General features: G+C 39.6%; 1 pseudogene; it reads right to left on the bottom strand.

Annotated features, from left to right (window-relative positions):
- Positions 1–23,359, bottom strand: part of LOC119508891 — a 44,634-nt pseudogene that overhangs the window by 20,248 nt on the left and 1,027 nt on the right.

Below are 23,359 nucleotides of genomic sequence, written 5' to 3'. Positions count from 1 at the left end.
CCTGCTAGGACTTGGGTTTAGCCATTCCCAATCATAAGCTGCAGAATATGGGAACACATTGCTGTAATCCATATGATCAGCTTTCCAGAGCAGAGAGGAGAGCGAGAATGGTGCAGGGTGGATCCAGAGGGGCAAACGATATCTGGCCCAGTCCACCACTTTCACTCCTCTGTATCCACTTTTATTCTTTGTCCAGGTGAAAAGTTTATGTCCTCAACATCAGGGATATGAAAAGTCCATCAAATACTGAACCATTGTGAGATGATCTCATTTTAGTCATACTCCCACCTGAAACCTAAAGTGTTCTTCTTACAAGTAGTGGGAGAAGAGAGAAGACAGATCATTTAAAACCTAGCCGTTTACCTCTGTATCTAGTCACAAAGTCTATGTTGGTAATCAGAATTACCTTTTTTTTTTTTAACCACCCATTATACATTTCCCCTCCCCTTCCTCCGGCACCTCAGCTAGGCAAAGTTCTTTACCTGGTGTAGTAACCCAGATCTTCATTCTTGAAGGATCTGAATACTTGGTGGTCTTTACTGAAGTTCTCTATTGGAAAGAGGGTAGTAAGGAGCATCCTGAAGGATACCCTGGGATTAAAACTAGTCTACCTTGACTCCCATTTCCTCTGGTAATCACCTTGGTCACTACAACCACCACTTTCTTTGCCTATTGGTTCAGTGACATGGGAAATGAAAAATGGCCAATTAATTGGAGCCATGACCATGTTCTCTGATGAAAACTTCTTCTCTGAGAACTAGGATTCTCAAGTTTCTGATCTCAGTGTTTCAGGAAAGGGAAGCAAAAATTCTTCCAAAGAGTTATTAACTTCAGTGGTGCAAGGAGACATATAAGTAGTAGAAGATGGAAGAAGAGAGAAGACAGATCATTTAAAACCTAGCTGCCATGAAAAGCACAGTGACCTGAGGCATCAAAGGGTGGATCAATTTTCTAAGACACACCTGCAGGGAAACCAGATACTGAATATTTCTTCCGTCTGGGAACTGAGCCTGTTCTGGTCTGGGAAAACCTGATTTGGATAACGAAGGAAACCATGCCTAGACAACAGAAAATTACAACCTACACTAAGAAAAACAAAGTTATGGCTCAGTCAAAGGAACAAATGTACACTTCAACTGAGATACAGGAATTTAAACAACTAATGCTAAATCAAATCAAAAAGTTTAGAGAAGATATTGCAAGAGATAGAGGCTGTAAAGGAAACACTGGGCATATATACGGCAGAAATCAAAAGTTCAAAAAAACAACTAGTAGAATCTATGGAAATGAAAGGCACAACACAAGAGACAAAGACACAATGGAAACATACAACAGCAGATCTCAAGAGGCAGAAGAAAACACTCAGGAACTGGAGAACAAAACACCTGAAAGCCTACACGCAAAGGAGCAGATGGAGAAAAGAATGAAAAAACATGAGCAACATCTCTGGGAACTCAAAGATGAAGCAAAGTACAATAATGTACGTATCATTGGTGTCCCAGAAGGAGAAGAGAAGGGAAAGGGGGTGGAAGCAATAATAGAGGAAATAATCAATGAAAACTTCCTGTCTCTTATGAAAGACATAAAATTACAGATCCAAGAAGCTCAGCGTACTCCAAACAGAAAAGATCTGAATAGGCCTATGCCAAGACACTTAATAATCAGATTATCAAATGTCAAAGACAAAGAGAGAATCCTGAAAGCAGCAAGAGAAAAGCAATCCATTACATACAAAGGAAGCTTAGTAAGACTGTGCGGATCTCTCAGCAGAAACCATGGAGGCAAGAAGGAAGTGGTGTGATATATTTAAGATACTGAAAGAGAAAAACCGCCAACCAAGAATCCTATGTCCAGCAAAGCTGTCCTTCAAATATGAGAGAGAGCTCAAAATATTTTCTGACAAGCAGACAATGAGAGACTTTGTGAACAAGACACCTGTCCTACAGGAAATACTAAAGGGAGCACTACAGGGTGACAGAAGACAGGAGTGCGTGGTTTGGAACACAATTTTGGGAGACGGTAGCACAATGGTCTTCTAATTTTGGCTTACCATGACCCTCAGCTCCACTTCCTGGCCATGTAGTTTCAGTCACTCCAGTGAGCCACGAGACTCTGTCCCTGTTTTCCGAATTCAAATTATTCAGAGTGAAAATCTAGTTGGTCTAGCCAGTCGTTTCACCCCAAGCTGTGTTAGAAAGAGCTGACGACTTGCGGATCTTGCTTAGGTCGGGTCCCTTCGCAGTTTTAATCAACAGAAACTGGATGAGCAGGGTGATGACGCTGTGCTAAGCAGGGAGCCATCGCAGTCCCCTTCCGCAGGCGCTCTGGTCGAGGCGCGCTGGCTTGGAAGGGCTGCCCTACAGCAGTCACCATCGTCACTATGATGGGCATATGTGGCTCGCTTCACCTCTTGCTTCTCTGACACTCACCCTCTTTCATGGCATTGTTCCAAAGCTGTTCCTGTCTACCAGCATCTACTTAACTATCATATATACAACCCAAAACATCCTCATTCAGAGTCTGTATCTGGAGACAGGGACATTTTGAAATAAATCTGCTTGCCAAAATTAAAACAACTCAAACTATTTTCACCCACGAGACTGACACAACAAACAAACAAATAAATAAAAATTGGTAACATCCAGGGCTAGTGAGGATATGAAGAAAGTATGACTCTTGTGTCAGCTGGTATAAATGTGAGCTGCTAAAACCTTCTGGGAAAATAATCTGAAAGTGTTAAAATTATAAAAGCATTTCTTTTTATTTTTAGTTACCCCACTTTTTAAATCTATTCTGTAGAAATAAATGTATCAGTGCATAAGAATACGTGCAAGGATATTTATACAGTACTGTTTGTAATACTAAAAGTATGGAAATGATCTGAATGTTCATTAAAAACATAATGGTGACTATATCACAAAAAAAAAAAAAAAAAAACTAGCTGCCATAGTGTTTACCTCTGTACCTAGTCACAAAGTCTATGGCTGTAGAACTGTAAATTTGTAACTTAATAAATCCCCTTATAAAAGCCAATCTTTTTTCTGGTATTTTGCATAATGGCAGCTCTAGCAAACCATAACACCCATCAGCAGTAAAGTGGATTAATAAACTGGTTTACTCACAAAATGGAATATTATACAGCAGTTATAAAGAATGATCTACAGGAATATACAATACTAAGGAAAAATTTTAGTTATGTAACATGAAGTGAAAAAGTAAGGCCCAGAAGATATCAGACATGTAGGATGATACTCTTTATCAAGTTAAAAACAACTGGCATTAAAACAGGCAATTTTGTAGGAACACAGATGTAATAAAATTATGTAAAATGGAAAGCAAAGAAATAATGATTTGGGATTATAGTTATCTTGGGTGTGTGTGATAGTGGTGGATGTAATTGGGGATGGAAGAGATTTGGTGAGGTGTAGATTGTCCAAGTCTTGATTTTTCTTTTGGGAGGTAGATTTTTGTGGGTGTTTATTAAAAACGACATAACTTTTAAAATGGGCCACACATGGATCAATTGTATACACCTGAGGTTCTTTTTTTTAATTTATAAGAAGGGATTTACACATTTAGAGAGAGTTATGAAAGCCTAGAGGAGTGGCCCCAACTTAGCGTGGAGAGTCAGGGAGGTCTTCCTAGAGCATCTCTGATGCCTAAGGTAGTTGAAGTCAAAAGGGGATTGAGGATGAGTGGAGAAAGCTATTGCTGGCAGAGGAGACAGCCTGAATGAAAATCCCTAAGGTGAGAAAAGTCATTGTGTCTGTAAAATTGCAAACAGTTTTGTGTTGGTTTAAAGTATTTGTTTTCTGTGGTGCTGTAAAAATTACTGCAAATTTGAGGGCTTGAAATGATAGAAATGGCAATTTTTTCCTCATTAATTTATCAAAGGGGATTTTTTTATGAGGCCATAGGTTTGGATTGTGCAGAAGGCAATGTAGCAGTTGAAACAAGTACCATGGATATTTTATAGATGTATAATTGATATACAATAAACTCTACATATTCAAAGTGTACAATGAGGAGTCCAGCTCCTGGCCAAAAACCTATGTGTGATTTTTCAGCCCAATCATAGGAAATTACAAAGGCTTTACCCAACAGACTTTATGGGGGAAAGCCACCCTCCTCACGTCAGCACAGCCAGGGCATTGCAGTCTCTCAAGGGAGTTGCAATCCAGGACTCAGGAACCGCTGACCAGTCATGCTCTTTATCTGTTCATCCACTGAGGGACATTTGGATTGTTTCCACCCTTTATCTATAGTTAATAGTGGTGATATGAATATTGGTTCAACTTGTGTCCTTTTCATGCCTTCCATGTCTCTACTTAACTTTTTCAGCATATGCAATACAGTTATACTAACTGTTTTAACATCTTTGTCTGGTAATTCCAACATCTGTGCCAATTCTGGAGAGCTTTGATTTTTCTCTCCTCTTATGAGTTGTATTTTCCTGCTGGTTTCCATGCCTAGTAATTGTTGGTTGGATGCCAGACATTGCAAATTTTATCTTTTTCGTTGCTGGATATTTTTGTATTCCTACAAATCTTTTTGAGCTTTGCTCTATGATGCAGTTAAGTTACTCAGAAATAGTTTGAGCCTTTCATGTCTTGCTTTTAAGCTTTTTTTAGGTGGAAGCAGAACAACATTAAGTCTAGGGCTAATTTTTCCCTACTACTAAGGGAAGATCCTTCTGCACACTCTACCCAATGTCCTATGAATTTTGAGGTTTTCCAGGTTGGCTGGTGGGAACAAGCACTACTCCCAGCCTTATGAGAGTGCTGATTACTATTCCTTTTAATCCTTTTAGATGATTATTTTCCCAGCATTGGGTAGTTTCCTCACCTACAAGTGCTGATCAGTACTGTGCTAAATACTGGAGGGGACCCTTGCAGATATCCAAGAAAGAAATCAGGATTTCTCTGTACAGCTTTTTCTTCTCTGTTGCTCTGTCCTACAATCTCTAGCAACCTTGGTATCCCCAGAATCTCATCTTCACCTCCTCAACTAAGGGGTCTGCTGAGCTCTGTCCCTGCACCATAGGCCTGGTGACTCTTTCAAGGGCCGTAAGCTGGTGCAATCATAGGACTCGCCTCACTAGTTTTCTGTCTGTCAAGGATCACTGTCCTTCATTCCCTGATGTTCAGTGTCTAGAAAAATATTATTTCATAGATTTTGTCTGATGTTTCAGGCAGAAGGGTAAATCTCCCTGTTACTTCATCTTGGCTGGAAACTGAAGCTGTACCAGGAGAATTTGAGTCACCTCCTTATGTCGTTTTCTTGTGCCTTACAAACCCTCTCAGGCCTAATCTATGTAAACCATTTCCATTTTGTAACACAGTGCTGCTGTACATACTTTATGGTTTAGTGGGTTGGATGATACCCACTTTATGATGGGCAATTTGGTTCACCCCTTGGTGTTCCAGGGTCAGGCATTCAGACTCTTCCATAGTATCAAGCCAGGAACTGCTTTCAAATGGAAAATAGCTGTCAGCAGATGAGGGCATGGACTTATTCCAAAACCTTAATAGTCTGTGCTGTGATTTTCTTATTGGGGATTTCCAGAGGCTCCATAAAAAAATCTCAGTCTGCCAAAAACATTTCCAATGAGTTTGGGGAGACATAAAGCCCAAAAGTCCAGGCAGCTTTGCATTATTGCAGAGTTCTTTCTCACTCTAGGCCCTACTGAAAATTGGTAGCCTTACGGATTACATGGTAATTGAGTTGTATCACATGCCCAAGTATGATGTGTGTTGTTTCCAAATCCAAAGATGACTACTAAGCATTAGGCTTCTTTCTTCATGATGGGGAGTGCAAGTTACAGCAACTTGTCTCTTACTTTAGTAAGGATACCCCAACATGCCCCAAATTACCAGACTCCTCAGGAATGTGGCAGTCTTCTGACCATTGGTAGGATTTATTCCACTCTTTGGAATGCATATATCTTACAAAAACACCTAGGTTGCTTATTCTTCCTTTTCATCAAGACCAATTATCAGAAGGTCATCAAAGTAATGTACTAGTGTGACATTCTGTGAGATAGCAAAAAAAATCAGATGGTTTCTGGACCTTATAGTGAAAGACAGTAGGAAAATTGACATAGCCCTTGTGCCGATTTGAATGTATTATGTCCCCCAAAACACCATTATCTTTGATGTAATCTTTGTGTGGGCAGATGTATCAGTGTTGATTAGATTGTAAATCTTTGCATGTTTCTCTGGAGATGCGCCCCACCCAACTGTGGGTGATGACTCTGATTGGGTAATTTCCATGGAGGTGTTACCCCACCCATTCAGGGTGGGTCTAAATTAAATCACTGGAGCCCTATAAATGAGCTGACAAACAGAAGAAACTCAGTGAAGCTGAGAGTGATATTTTGAAGAGGAGCTACAGCCAAGAGGGACACTTTGAAGAATGCACAGAAGCTGAGAGAGTAACTGCAGATGAGAGATGGTTGGAAAGCAGACTCTTGCTCTGGAGAAGCTAAGAGAGGACAAACAACCCAAGAGCAACTAAGAGTGACATTTTGAGGAGGAGCTGCAGCCTAGAGAGAAACGTCCTGGGAGAACGCCATTTTGAAACCAGAACTTGGAGCAGACACCAACCACGTGCCTTCCCAGCTAACAGAGGTTTTCCGGACGCCATTGACCATCCTCCAGTGAAGGTACCCATTACCTTGGACATTTATGGCCTTAAGACTGTAACCGTGTAACCAAATAACCCCCCTTTATACAAGCCAATCCATTTCTGGTGTTTTGCATTCCGGCAGCATTAGCAAACTAGAACAGCCCTTAAGCAATTTAATAAAGCTATACCATTGTTTTTGCCATGTATGTGCAAACTGCTTCTGATTTGATTACTGATAGAGATGAAAAATAATGCATTTGTCAGGTCAATGGTTTTATACTAGATGCTGGGACAGTGGTAATTTGCTCTAATAATGATAATAAATAGCCAAGATTTTGAAAGTGCAGGTGCAACTGGCATCATCATCTGATTAAGTCATGGTTTATACACAGGCCAACCAGGAAAGTAAAAGTGGGATGTGATAGGAATCACTACCCCTGCCTTTCTCAGATCTTTGATATGGTTTACAATTTCCCCAGGGATAAGAATTTCTTTTGTTCTATGATTTCAGTATGCATTTGGGAAGAAGGATGTCAGGTCTATGTTCTTAGGTCAGGGAACCAATGTGTGGATTCTGCCATTTACTAAGAGTATATATTCCCACTATACTTTTTAGGACTGGAGAAATAACTATAGGATTGGCCCACTTTTGGACTCACTATTAGTTGGACTTGGGCCAAGACTCCATCTGTCACCTGACTTCCATAAATTCTACCCTTTCTCGTTTTCTTAAAACTCCTCAATGCTTCCCACTCTCCCCACCCTCCCATTCTCTCACTCCAGCTGCACTTGGCCTTTTTTCAGATATTTTTTCCTACCTTTGGGCTTTTTCACGTACTGTTCCCTTTGTCTAGAATACTCTTCCCTCCACCCAAGCCTAACTCCTACTCCCATCCTTAATGTCTCAGCATAAAAGTCAGTCTTAGAGAGATTTTCCCTGACCTCCTCAATCTAAATGAGAATCCCCTATTTCAGTCTTTCATTTAATCCCCATTATTCTTAAATGACACTTTCCGTAATTTGTAACTATATTTTTAATGTTTATTTATTTGAAATTTGTCCCACCACAAGAAGATGGGCTCTCTAAGGTCAGAAGGTAAGTTTGTTTTGCTTTGTTTTATGATTGTAGATCCAGCATCTAACACAAGAGGTCCATGGTTAACACTAAATAAATGTCAGTTGATTTAATGACTGAGTAAATGGTTAAGAGGAGCAGAAGATTAAGGAGCAGAACAGGAAGACATGAGGTGAATAGAAAATGGATGCCCATGGTGATTACTGTGAAAGGCAGCCAATATTTCAAAATACAGGAGGGATCCAATTAATGGCAGCATATAATTTTTTTTTTAATCATCATTTTATTGAGATATATTCACATACCACGCAGTCATACAAAACAAATTGTACTTTCGATTGTTTACAGTACCATTACATAGTTGTACATTCATCACCTAAATCAATCCCTGACACCTTCATTAGCACACACACAAAAATAACAAGAGTAATAATTAGAGTGAAAAAGAGCAATTGAAGTAAAAAAGAACACTGGGTACCTTTGTCTGTTTGTTTGCTTCCCCTACTTTTCTACACATCCATCCATAAACTAGACAAAGTGGAGTTTGGTCCTTATGGGATTCCCAATCCCACTGTCACCCCTCATAAGCTACATTTTTATACAACTGTCTTCGAGATTCATGGGTTCTGGGTTGTAGTTTAATAGTTTCAGGTATCCACCACCAGCTACCCCAATTCTTTAGAACCTAAAAAAGGTTGTCTAAAGTGTGCGTAAGAGTGCCCACCAGAGTGATCTCTCGGCTCGTTTTGGAATCTCTCTGCCACTGAAGCTTATTTCATTTCCTTTCACATCCCCCTTTTGGTCAAGAAGATGTTCTCCATCCCACGATGCCGGGTCTACATTCCTCCCCGGGAGTCATATTCCACGTTGCCAGGGAGATTCACTTCCCTGGGTGTCTGATCCCACGTAGGGGGGAGGGCAGTGATTTCACCTTTCAAGTTGGCTTAGCCAGAGAGAGAGGGCCACATCTGAGCAACAAAGAGGCATTCAGGAGGAGACTCTTAGGCACAAATACAGGGAGGCCTAGCCTCTCCTTTGCAGCAACCGTCTTCCCAAGGGTAAAACTTATGGTAGAGGGCTCAACCCATCAAACCACCAGTCCCCTATGTCTGTGGTCAGCCAGCATATAATTTTTTAAAAGATACAAGATATATCTTGGTTATATTTTTAGAAGCTGCTTCAGTTAGATTTATCTCATTTCAAGCCTATAAATTTTACTTTCTTTACAGTTAATTGTTTACATATTGGGAATCCTTATGAGATTGAAATCCATCTAATTAATCATTGTATATTCTAAGCTTTGCAAAGTCAGTCAGTAAAATGACTGTGGACAAGACTGGAAGGTTGTGAGGTTTTTTTGTTTTGGTTTGGTTTTTTACTTGCTTTAGGAACAGAGACAAAATACCAGTGTTTTAGTTTGCTAATGCTGCAGAATGCAAAACACCAGAGATGGATAGGCTTTTATAAAACGGGGGTTTATTTCACTACACAGTTACAGTCTTCAGGCCACAAAACGTCCAAGGTAACACATCGGCAATCGGGTACCTTCACCGGAGGATGGCCAATGGCGTCCGGAAGACCTCTGTTAGCTGGGAAGGCACGTGGCTGGCGTCTGCTCCAAAGTTCTGGTTTCAAAATGGCTTTCTCCCAGGACGTTCCTCTCTAGCAAGCTTGCTCCTCTTCAAAACGTCACTCACAGCTGCACTCCGTTCAGTCTCTTTGAGTCAGCATGCTTTATATGGCTCCACTGATCAAGGCCCACCCTGAATGGGTGGAGTCACACCTCCATAGGAGTATCCCACCCAAGTCACCACCCACAGCTGGGTGGGGCACATTCCAAGCAAATCTAACCAGCACCAAAACGTCAGTCCCACAAGACCACAATGATAATGGCATTTGGGGGACACAGTACATTCAAACTGGCACAATCAGGAAACTGTATTTATATATATTGACAAAAGAAGACAGCAGCCATCAGTTGGGTTAAGACCAGATGGGTTGTCTTGGTAAGGTTTGTTTGGTTGCAAGCAACATAAATTATCTCTGGCTGATTCCAAACGGAGCCGAGAGGTCACTCTGGTGGGCACTCTTATGCACAATGTAGACAACCCTTTTTTAGGTTCTAATGAATTGGGGTAAGCTGGTGGTGGATACCTGAAGCTATCAGACTACAACCCAGAACCCATAAATCTTGAAGACAATTGTATAAAAATGTGGCTTATGAGGGGGGACAGTGGGATTGGGGGGGCCATGGGGATCACACTCCCCTTTGTCTAGTGTGTGGATGGATGAGTGGAAAGGTGGGGGAAGGAAACAAACAAACAAACAAACAGACAAGGGTGCCCAGTGTTCTTTTTTACTTTAGTTGCTCTTTTTCACTTTAATTATTATTCTGGTTATTTTTGTGTGTGTGGTAATGAGGGTGTCGGTGTTCTAGTTTGCTAATGCTGCAGAATGCAAAACACCAGAGATGGACTGGCTTTTATAAAAAGGGGGTTTATTTGGCTAAACAGTTACGGTCTTAAGGCCATAAAGTGTCCAAGGTAACACATCAGCAATCAGGTACCTTCACTGGAGGATGGCCAATGGCGTCCGGAAAACCTCTGTTATCTGGGAAGGCACGTGGCTGGAGTCTGCTCTAAAGTTCTGGTTGCAAAATGGTTCTTCTGGGACATTCCTCTCTAGCAAGCTTGCTCCTCTTCAAAGTGTCACTCACAGCTGCACTGAGTTCCTTCTCTTTGAGTCAGCTCATTTACATGGCTCCACTGATCAAGGCCCACCCTGAATGGGTGGGGCCACGCCTCCATGGAAATATCCCATCAGTTATCATCTACAGTTGGGTGGGGCACATCTCCATGCAAACAACCTAATCCAAATGTTCCAACTTAATCCCCACTATTATGTCTGCCCCACAAGATTGCATCAAAGAATATGGCTTTTTCTGGGGGACATAATACATTCAAACCGGCACGGTGTCGGGGATTGATTTTGGTGAATGTACAACTATGTAATGATACTGTGAGCAATCGAATTTACGATTTATTTTGTATGACTACGTGGTATGTGAATATATCTCAATAAAATGAATATTTAAAAAAAATTATCTCTAGCTAACTTTAGCAAAATGGGACATTTTTGAAAGGATGTAAGGTACCTCATGGAAGTTTAAAACAACCAAAAGTCTTCTCCAAGTCCTTGGCAGAGATCCAGAAAATAGGTGATATTAATGTGACTCAATAAAGACAAAGACACACAGGTTCAGTGATTCTCTGTTCTAGATTTCAAAGTCCTAGAAGAAATGAATTGGATTGGTCCTGATGTTCACCGTTCAATGGCCAGAGGCCCAATGTCACATAATTTAGACATGACTACTGGAAGCCCCACCTTATAAGAAAGTGAGAACCAGGCAGCCACCTTGGGCTTTGTTTGTCACAAAAGGTAAAAAAGACACAATTTACTGACATAATCTCTAATGTTTTAGTTCTCTGATATATATGGGGAACTTTCACTCTGTGTGCAGTATACACTGTTATCTCCTCTAATCCTTACAAAAGGCCCAAGAAGATAGGTCCTAGCATTATTTCATTCTACAAAAAAGAAACTTGAAGCTTAGATAGATTAAACAAATTGCTCAATGTCACACATAAGTGGCAGTAGCAGGACTCAAACTAGGTCCATGTGACTCAAAATCCATGTTCTTAGCCACCATGCATTACTGCCTCTCTAGAGCAGACAGATAGGTGCCCTGGCCATGTCCCCTTGGCATTCGACATCCAACATGTGCCAATGGCAACTTCCTGAAAGCCTCTGCAACCCTCAAACAGAGGGTTTTCTCATGATCCACGCTGGAGGTAGACTGGAAGTGATAGGAAGTTAACACCCTGGGAAATAGCCACCAGCCAGAGATGGATGGGAATTGGTGAATAATACACCCCAGATCCCTTGACCCTTGGGTAGGATAACTGTGAGAGGCATTCTACACTTTGTCTCTAGGTTCTCTATCAAATTGAGCCCTAGGTCCCAGAGTGATAACTTGCTTGATCGTGCACCCCATCCTTCCCTTCTGTCTTCTCCACTTCCCTACCAGCACTTCTTGGCATCACCTCCCAAATAAACCCCTTACTCTTAGATTCTTTACTCAGGGTCTACTTTAAGGGTGAACCCAACCTAAGATACTCCCTTTATAAAGTAAAAGTAGAAAAATATGAAATGCCCCAACTACAAGTATAATTTTTTGTTTGTTTATTTCTCAGCTATTATTGAACCTCACAAACCAGCATTAATATCCTCAATATTTTATCATGGAAACAATTCTGTTTTTGAATTTCTTCCCATTCCATTTTGTAGCAATGTTAAATTATGTTTTTAAGAGGAAATATCTGGAAGCTTTGTGTTTAGGCTATGAGATTTTAATGTGCAATGGTTGGAAATGAAATCACTACATTAGAGCAGTCACCCTGCCAACATCCGAGCTCTGGCTGGGAGTCAGAGAACAGCACTTAATATGCAGCGAGAGGGCTCTTGGACTACCACCTTCAGAGCATACACTGAATCAAAATGATTTAAATGTCCAAAAGATATGGGACTAAAACATTTAATGGATAAAAGAGTGCCAGGCCTGGGTACCCTAGACATGCAGGCATTGTGAGCTGCAAGAATTGGTTAAAAGACCATTGTGAAACTTCAACTGGCTTGACGAAAAAAGAGGGGCTCGTTGCAATAGATAATGTATTCATGAAATAATTTGGAAACTGATTACGTGTGATGAATCCTAATTATAGCTATTTACTGTGGTGTATATTTAGGAAAATCAGGGACTTAAAAATAAGACACAAGCTTTTGCTTTGATTATCTAAGAAGGAAAATAAGTTACCTCCAATCCTTCTTTCTGTAATTACTTTTTTCATTCAGTTTACATGTTTGATATTTAGGACCACAGCATATGTCTCTTTTCTGTTTCCTCCTTAAATTTTTCTTAAGTCTCTCCCTACCCTACTAGGGAGAAAATGTAAATTACCACCATCGCTCAAGCTACTTCCCTGGTTTCTTCTGAACCTTCACCTCACAGCTGTTGCATGAAATATAATCACTAAAATACTAGCTAAATGAAAATATCTGTCCAAAGAGACCATTTTCTCACATTCTTAAACCAAGGAATCTTGCAGAGGGAGAAATAGAAATAACTGAACAAACATATTTTCTTTCATCTAAAAATAGCTAATCTGGAAATATACCAAAATGCTAATAGTGGTGAGGAAAGAAGAACCCTGGATGGATTTTTTATCTCTCTCTCTCTCTCTTTTTTTTAAGTTTCTGCAAAGTGATTACATGCCTTGGGTAATAAAAATATCTTTTTAAAAATGTTAAATTACTCAAGCTATAATTCTTATTTTAATTGTGAAATCTGAAATATCTAAGGAAAGCAAAGTTCAGAAAAAAATATTCTTCTGTATCTAAACTGAAAGTTTATGTATATCTCATATTTTTAGATTGCCCCTCTACTATCTTTGAGCAAGTGTTTTATTTTTTATTGTGGTAAAATGTATATAACATGAAATTTGCCATAACCATTTTCAAGTATATAGTTCAGTGGCATTACTGACATTCACATTATTGTGCAAATATCACCACCATCTAGTTCCAAAATTTTTCATCATCCCAAACAAAAACTCTCTACCCATTAAGCAATAATTCCCCATTCTTCCCTTTCAGTCCCTGGCAACCTCTTAGCTGCTTTCTTTCTCTCTGAATTTGCCTAGTCTAGATATTTCATGTAAGTGGAATCTTACAATATTTGTCCTTTTGTATCTGACTTATTTCACTCAACGTCTTGTCTTCAAGTTTCATTTATGTTGTAGATGAATCAGAACTTCACTACTTTTTACAGCGGAATAATATTTTATTGTATATGTATACCACATTTTGTTTATCCTTTCATCTGTCAATGGACATTTGAGTTGCTTCCACCTTTTGGCTGTTGTAAATAAAAAGGCTGCGATGAAATTTGTGTGAAAGTATCAGAGTCTGTATTTTCAATTTGGGCAAGTATTTTTCAAGAAAGTTGTTAAAAATCTGCAAACCAGTCTTTCTGCATGGTCAGAAAAAAAGGTGCTTAACCTTGTAGGTACATGCACAATATAAGCATAGCATTATATCGCCTTGCTGGCTATAAACTGCATACCACTCATCCAGTTATGAAACAGTAGGGAAAGAAATGTGTGAGGAAGAGGCAGATTACAAATTGAGAACTTAACTTAGTAATAAGTCCAAGCTAATTGTTCTATATTTTCAGTTAATGACATTCATAATTAAAATGAGATAATGGTAGCAAAACCACATTGTAAATTATTAGACAACCCTACTTACAGTAATTATGTCATGAGAGCAGGATTCATGTTTGTCATATTCGATAAATATTTGCTGAATTTATGTATATATGTACCTGTGTATTGTTACTGAGTACCTACTGTATGTATTATGAGAGATAAAAATAAGAATGAGTTATGGTCCCTGACTTCCAAGGAGTTTAGAATATAGTAAAACTATATGCCAGCACACCTAAATTGCCTCAGACCTCAGTAAAGAATTCAGGTTTACCTTTATGGTCTTTGTCATCCAAGTCATAGAAGGATGGACCAGGGGCTTCACTGTGGTGGAAAAGGAGGGCCTGTGGAGTCAAACATGAGTTTCAATCCTCTTGAATATGTTCTCAAAAAAAGATATGAAGGTAACATAGCAGAGACATTTATTGCTCACTAAAATGTCTACATTTACTGGGAAGGTAGGACTAGGTCTGATCAGCAAGCTCTCAGCAGATGTGACATGTGTGGGGACTAAGCTAAAATAATAGCTGGTGAGATCTCTTCCCCCCTTTCTTGGCAACAGAGAAGACATGGATTCTGAATGGTATAGCCAAAAGGAGGATGCAGCCTGGATACCTGAGTCACCACTTGGAAGGGAGCTGCCCTGGACTATCACTGGGAGCAACAACAAACCTTGATAAATGAGAAACAAATCTTTACAGGTCAAGCTCTGGATATTTAGGGTTTGTTAAAGTAGCTTAGCCTAGTCTATTCTGACAAGTAGAGGTAATATGTTCACATGATGGTTGTTGAGACTGTGATGGAAGAATCAGTTTGAAGGCAAGTCTGTGAAATCTGTAAAGATGGTGGCCAAAAATCAGTGAGTCTTGTTTTTCTTTTCCCTGTGCCAACTCCCTCTATAAACAATGGAATAGGCCTAACCAACCTCTAGCTCCAACTAGGCTCCTGCTACCACTATTTGAACCTGAATACACCACTATCTCAGCAACTTGTAGAATTTGAGCCAGTTAATCTTCTTCAGCCTCAGTTTCATTGTCAATAAAATGGGGGCTGCAGCACTAACACTCATAGGATTGTTTTGAAAATTAAATAATACAGCAAAGCCCTAATAGGTCTGGCAGGTAGAGGCCCTTTATAAGAGTTGGTTGCTTGCCCTCCTGCTCTTTTGCCTGAGGCCACTGGTTCTCAGTATGGACATCATTTTAGAATCATTTGGGAAGCTTTTAAAAAAATTAATGCCTGTATCCTATCCTAAACCAAATAAATCTGAATTTTTGGAAGTGGGGCTGGGCATAAATACTTTTTAAAAGCTGTCCAAGTGATTCTGTTGTCCGGCCAGGGGTGAAAATCACTGCCTTCGGCGATGTGTAAACAAATAAAATGCTATTTGATTGCACCTAATTTATTTTTTTTAATTCATTTTTATTGAGATATATTCACATACCATGAAGTCATAGAAAGCGTACATTCAATTGTTCACAGTAACATTATATAGTTGTGTGTTCATCACCATAATTAATTTTTGAACATTTTCATTACCACACACACAAAAATAATAAGAATAAAAATTAAAGTGAAAAAGAACAATTAAAGTAAAAAAGGACACTGGGTGCTTTTTTTTTTTCCGCCCCCCATTTTTCTTCTCATTCATCCATACACTGGACAAAGGGGAGTGTGATTACACCTAATTTAGAATGAAGCCTTCATTATACAAAAAGTTCTTCAAAAAGTGCCCAGTATGACCCCCTTTTCACAGACTTGGAGCTTTAAAAAAAAAAAGCTTAATTTTCAATGACCAAAACAGAGAGTTAATCAGTAGTTACTTAATGCTCTCAGGGACTGAAGGACATTCTGATATGAAGTATGGTAGATTAGCCCAGTTGCAACTGAAAGAACAGGCTTGGGTACTATTTCATTGTGTAAAGTAATGACTGTTTCCTGTGCTAGAGCTAAAGAGTGAAATGGGTATTTGGTGAGTGGGTGGGAGAAATAGGCACCCTTCCTCCACTTTACCAAGAAATGTTCAGAGAGGATATGGATTTTTATAAGGTCCTTGAAGTTGAATACTTCGACTATTTGACGGGAAGATAATTTCGAATATTAGAGAAGGCTGTCCATGTCCTGGACATATGACTCACAATGTTTGCTAGTTCACAGCCTCCTTCTGAAGGAACAGTCCTTGCTCACAGCCTCTTTATGCACAGTACCCCCTCACCCCTGCTCCCACTCCCCACCACCCATCTCTCCTGCCATTGTACACTGGATGAGGATGACCTTTTAGGAAGAGATGTGCTGAGCCAATCAGATTCTCTTTAGATTTTAGAATTGGGACACTGGAAACAAGGTCATTTAGCTCTAATGAGAATTTGAAATGGACTCCTGAGCTAAGGCCACTTTGCTGGGCCATATTCTAAAGGAGTAGTAAAAGGAGAGGTGAGAGAAGAGAAGATGGAGCAGACATGTCAAGATGAACAGAATGCTGGGCTCCTTTAATTGAGCCAGCTTGAGTGGCCTTCTGTACCTCCCAACCAGAGGGCATTGGCTAGAACAGCATGAAATCAAGAGTAAGAAAATCAGGGCCAAAGTCCTGCCCTGAGGGGCCACATAAATTCAGCCTAATTGCTCTACCATGCAGATTCATAAGACTTTAAGGCTGGAAAGACCCTAGAGGATTTTCATCATGGGTAATATTTTCTGAGAAATTAAGATAGCCAGGCCCTCCCTTTGCATGAATGATCAAGCCTTTGAGATAAGGCACAGCAATCCTAATATTATCTTCAGTTTACAGATGAGAAGAAGACAGAGGTGAAGAAACCCATCTTTAATCATATCGTGTGGTAAAGTGATTGCCAAAAAACATGGCCATAATTGTTCGCCCTTTCCATATCCTTGTCCTTTGCAATGGGACTTTGCAGCTCTTTGCATCAGGCCCTATGATTTGCTTTGACCAATAGAATGTGGCAGAAGGGACAATGTGTCAGTTGTGAGCCCAGGCTTCAAGAGGTCTTACACACTTCTTCTTGCTTTCTTAGAACTTTGTGGCTGGCATGTGAATGAGTCCAGGCTATGCTATTTGAAGATGAGACACACATGGCCCAGTCACCCCTGCCCAGCCGGTAATCACCAGACACATGACTGCAGTCATCCGAGATGATCCACCAACAGCCAGCCAACTGCCAAACACATGAGTGAGGTTATCCAGCACCAGACAGCCCCAGACATCACAACTGCCGGCCACACATGCACAAGCAGGTCCAGCAGAGATTAACCAAACGTGGCCCAGATCTTCAGAACCACCAGCTGACATACAAGAGATGTAGCTGAATAATGACTTAGTCTTTTAAGCCACTAAGTTTGGTTTTGTTTCATTTTTTACTTTTTATTTTGAAATAATTTCCAACTTATAGGACAGTTGCAAAAATAATACAAACCCCATACAGGGAACTCCAACATATCCCTCCCCAGGCACCCAGATCCACCAATTTTAACATTTTGCCACCTTTGTCATATTATTCTATCTACATATCATCTATCTGTCTGTCTGTCTATCTGCCTATCTATTTCTATCATCTTTTTCTGAACATTTGAGAATAGGTTGAACATATCATACTCCTCAAACACATAATACTTCCATTTACATTTCCTGCAAACAAGGATATTCACTTGTGTAATCACCTTGAGTGCAGTTATGAAGTTCATGAATTTAGTATTGATATAAAGCTTACATTCTATATTCTAATTTTTTCTTATGTCCCTATAATATCCTTTTGAGCCTTTTCTCCATTCTGAGATCTGATCCAATATCATGCATTGCATTTAATTGTCATGGTCTCTTTAATTTCTTTATTTAAACTGTGGAAACATATATACAACATAAAACTTCCCATTCTACCCCCTCCCAAGCATACCCAGTCAGTGGGATTATTCCTATTTACAGTGCTGCAGTATCCTGATGACCACCCTTTACTATAACTTTCCCTTCACCCCAAACAGAAACCCTACACTCATTTTGCGTTAAATCCCTTTTGCACCTGTCCCCCACAACTGATAACCTGGAATCTATTTTCCATGTCTATGAGTTTGCAAATTCCTGATATTTTCTTTGTGACTATAACATGGGCTTAAATTTAACATCCAAAATCCATAACAATCTCTTGCTTTGATACCAACTTATCTTCAATAGTACATACAAACTCCATCCCTATACTTCTCTACCCCCCACCTGTATGTAGTTCTTGTCACAAATTACATATTTCTACATTATGAGTCCAAAAGCATTGATTTATCATTACATCTTATGCAATTGCCTTTAGATCCTGTATGAAATAAAAAGTGTAGTTAGAAATAAAAAATACAACAGTACTGGTAGTTATATTTACAGATGTGATTATCTTTACCAGAGAACTTTACTTATGCAGGTGGCTTCAGTCTGTTGTCTAGTGTCCTTTCCTTTCAACCTGCAGAACTCCCTTTTGCATTTCTTGTAGGGTCAATCTAATGGTGACAAAGTCCTTCAGCCTTTGTTTATCTGGGAATGTCTTAATTCCTCCCTCATTTTTGAAAGACAGTTTTACCACATACAGAATTCTTGGTGGGCAATTGTTAGCTTTCAGCACTTGAAATATGTCTTTTCACTGCCTTCTTGCATCCATGGTTCTCAATGAGAAATCAGCTTTTAATCTCATTGAGGATTCCTTGTATAAAGTGTGTTGCTTTTCTCTTGTGGCTTTCAGAATTCTCTATTTTTGGCATTCAACAGTTTGATTATAATATGGTGCAGTGTAAGACTGTTTGGGTTTATCCTGTTTGGAATTTGTTGAGCATCTTGGATGTCATGTCTTTCTTTACATTTTGAAAGTTTTCAGCCATTATTTCTTAAATAGTCTCTCTGCCGTTTCTCTCTTTCTTCTCCTTTTGGGCCTCTTGCAGTGTGTATATTGGGATGCTTGATGATGTCCAACAGGTTCCTTGGGCTCTGTTGACTTTTCTTTATTCTTTCCCCCTTCTGCTCTTCAGAGGTGATGATTTCAATTATCTTATCTTCGAGTTCACTGATTCTTTCTTCTGCCAGCACCAATCTGCTCTTGAGCCCCTCAAGGGAATTTTTTATTTCTGTTACCTTAGTTTTCAGTTATGTTTGGTTCCTCTTCATAACTTCTATCTCTTTAGTAATATTCTGTTTGTGATCATCAATCATTTTCCTAATGTTCTTTGTCCATGTTTTCCTTTAGCTCTTTGATGATATTTAGGACCATTTTTAAGTCTTTGTCTTACATGTCACAGGTCTGGTCCTCCTCACTGATGCTTTCTAATGCTTTACTCTTCTCCTTGGCACATATTCTCATTTTCTGTTTCTTTGTATGTTTTGTAATCTTTTGTTGAAACTTGGACATTATGATATCTTACCGTGCTATCACTGGAATTGAGACTCTGAGACATCTAATCCTTAAGCTTGTATCTAGCTAGTGTTATGACAGAGCTTACCTTGAATGCCAGGAGCTAACAAAGAAGAAGAGGAAGAAAAAGAAGGAGAAGGAGGAGGAAACACCTTTCCCATTCTTGCAGATTGACCTGTGTGGGTGTTCTCCTTCAGGGCTTACCTATACAGTGAATGAGTTTGGAGGATAGCTCCTGCCCAAAGCATAGGGCCCTCCCTGATCCTCTTCTGCACATGCATGTATCTTGTCTTGGATATACACATGTGGCCCTAGGAATTTCCCCATTTACACAAATATGAATGTTCTCACTTATCTAGGAATCAGTTTCCTCACAGTCCCATGCACTGCACTGTATGTCCTACAGTCAGCAATCCCTTGCCCCAGGCAGCCATTTGACTGTTCTCCACAGCATTTTGTAGGAGAGCTCATTGAGCTGCCTTCTACATACAGGGCAAGTTCTGGGACAATGTGTCCCTCAGGCCACCACCAGACAGATTGGGCCAGACATACATTCTTCCACTATGTGCATGAGGGTTATTCAGCTCCCTCTGCAGCTAGGACCAGGTTTCTGCTCAACATGTGGGCTGGCTCCATGCTGAGTGAAAGAGAGGGGCCTCCAGGGCACTATGAGACCCTACCACTTTTTTTTTTTTTTATCATCATTTTATTGAGATATATTCACATACCACGCAGTCATACAAAACAAATTGTACTTTCGATTGTTTACAGTACCATTACATAGTTGTACATTCATCACCTAAATCAATCCCTGACACCTTCATTAGCACACACACAAAAATAACAAGAATAATAATTAGAGTGAAAAAGAGCAATTGAAGTAAAAAAGAACACTGGGTACCTTTATCTGTTTGTTTGCTTCCCCTACTTTTCTACACATCCATCCATAAACTAGACAAAGTGGAGTTTGGTCTTTATGGCATTCCCAATCCCACTGTCACCCCTCATAAGCTACATTTTTATACAACTGTCTTCGAGATTCATGGGTTCTGGGTTGTAGTTTAATAGTTTCAGGTATCCACCACCAGCTACCCCAATTCTTTAGAACCTAAAAAAGGTTGTCTAAAGTGTGCGTAAGAGTGCCCACCAGAGTGATCTCTCGGCTCGTTTTGGAATCTCTCTGCCACTGAAGCTTATTTCATTTCCTTTCACATCCCCCTTTTGGTCAAGAAGATGTTCTCCATCCCACGATGCCGGGTCTACATTCCTCCCCGGGAGTCATATTCCACGTTGCCAGGGAGATTCACTTCCCTGGGTGAGACCCTACCACTTTTAAGTGGTCTTTTTCTTTATTTGGTGCTTGCCCTGGTTACTGCAATCCTTTAACTGTTTTCCAGAGCTTTTAGAAAGTGCCTCTGCCAGTTCTTGCTCAAAGACTCTGTGGGGGAATGGAGTCCTGAAGTGTCTCACTCTGCCATCTTAATCCTAACCCACTATGTTTTGGTAGACATGTTATGCAGTAATAACAGTTGATACAGTTAGTAAGTGACAGAGGATCTGGGACTTGAACATAAAACCATCTGACTCCAAAGCTGGTAAACATTCTCAGATCCTTTGCACACTGTAGCTTGGCTAATGCAATGCCTTTGTCTTAGTTTGCCAAGGCTGCTATGACAAATACCACACAATAGATTGACATAAACAACTGGAATTTATTATGTCACTGTTTTGGAGTCTAGAAGTCCAACATCAAAGTATGGGAAGGACTTGCTTTCTCCAGGAGTCTGTAGTGTTCCTGGAATCCTCCATCACATGGCAATCTCTCTCTCCTTGTATCTGCTCCTCTGATTTCTGCTGACTTCTGACTTCTTATGACCAACTACATATGAATTTCCTTTGCTTATAAGGACACCAGTCCTGAAGATTAAGGCCCACCCTGATTCAATTTGGCCTCATCTAAATAGGATCCTATTCACAAATGGGTCTACACTTAACTAATAATATCTTCAAAGATCCTATTTGCAAATGGGTTCATACTCACAGCAATGAAGATTAAGACTTGACCATGTCTTTTGTAGAGTATAGTGAGCCATGAGGTTTCCTGGAAAATGGAAGTCTGCAGTGGATCTGAAAGTATTTGGCGACTAAAGTAGAATTTTATTCCCAGTGTTGACAACTATATAATAATTACAGTTTTAGGAATGGCTATTTTTACTCAGAGGTATTGACTTCCTATAGCTTGTGACCCTTGGTTAATTCTACAAGAATGCAGTAAGTTTTTCTTTAATTATAGACATTATTCTTGATCAATATTTCTCAAAGCGAGGCCTATGGCTCACTTGCATAAGGGTTAGCAGTTGCCTGTCAAAATGCAGATTCACAGTCTCATCCCAGACCTACTGAATTAGACTTTTGGGGAATGGGGCTTGAGACTCTATCTTTTAAACAAAATTCTCCAATAATTCTCCTGCACATTAAAGTTTAGGAACTGCTACTCTAGACTCTTATGCTAAGATTTTGAAACACAGTATATTATTGCATTTTGTCACATTAATATTACTTTTTAGTTAGGCGTTCCCTTAGGATTATTTGCGACAAATATTTTAGAAAAAAAAGAGACGCAGTTGGCACCTTGTTTTCAGAGGTACCTTTGACATGTTCACTTACTTTTTGGTGGAAATAGAGCTACATGCCAATGAGCAAACCAAACCAGATGACACCACAATCAAAAAGTAAAGTACAGCTAAGTGTTACTGCTCAAATAAATACTGAGAAATCCATTTTTGCATCTATAGTCCTATATCTGACATACTGGATATGAAAGAAGGGAGGAGTGGAAAGGACATTTTACAGTTACCAAGAGAAGAACATCAACTTGGTTTTACTGTTGCTATTATCAGCAGCATTATTATTTTCACAGAGCAAGCACTAAGAAGAATAGGAAATGACTTGACCTTAAATCAACTTTGAATGTTTGTACAGCCTGAACTAGCTTCTTCAGGAACATTTTCATTCAATTTTTGAAGTAACCATTTGAGGGAATTGTAGGAACATTCAACTAGGGTTAAATTCTCAAGTTTATGTAACTATAGTTAAAAGTTTAAAATGTCTTAGTTTGATGCCTTTTTAGCTGATCTTTCATGGTACAATGTATTTTTAGAAGACTTTTCACCAAAAGTAGAAGAAAGGAAAAATAATAACAGATGGAAACTACTACAGAAAGTGCCATGGGAAACCTATTCCTTTTCAGATGACACTAATGCTTAGAACTTTTGATTCAAGCTCTTTATTTCCTACAAATATTTTTTTTCACTGTTCCAAAGGTAGAAGAGGCTCTGAATAGCTAAAGTGCTATTCTTTTTAAAACCTGCTGAACATCTCTTCTCTACCAGTACTGAAGTTTTGCCATACCAATCTGTTTATGACAAAACGCAAAGCATATGCTTAAAAAATCAAGACTCTTCTAATTGTGCCAAACCATGGGTAAAAACTTACATCTGGAGTCACACAGCTGTTGAAATCAGTCATATTTACAATTTTTACAAATGAGTAGATTTTCCTCAAAACAAGTTACTCTGTTAGCATGATCTCTAAACAGATTTATGTGGGCTGGCACAATCTGGTATGCTAAACACACATTCATATTCCTTAGTCTGCAACTGTTTTTGTTTTTTGTTTTTTGTTTTTTTGAGTGATGATGGTAACAGTCTAAAGTTTTGTACAAGGATACCAAATATTTGGCATTTCAGGTAAGAACACTCTTTTCAGCACTGTGCTATTGAAGTTTTTTTTCTGGGCAGAATTGCCCTCTGGGTGTGGCCTGAATTTGAGAGAACTCTAGGCTACTGGCATTGAGCTGTGAACCAGGCAGACAGCTTATAGCAAGGAGGTGAATCTATAAGCTGGTGTGCAAGAAGGAGAAGAAGAGGAGAGAAGGA

This window comes from Choloepus didactylus, chromosome 14 (genome assembly GCF_015220235.1).
Source record: "Choloepus didactylus isolate mChoDid1 chromosome 14, mChoDid1.pri, whole genome shotgun sequence".
Lineage (NCBI taxonomy): Eukaryota > Metazoa > Chordata > Mammalia > Pilosa > Megalonychidae > Choloepus > Choloepus didactylus.
Note: the sequence above shows the minus strand (reverse complement) of the source record. Positions and strands in the feature narration are given on the sequence as shown.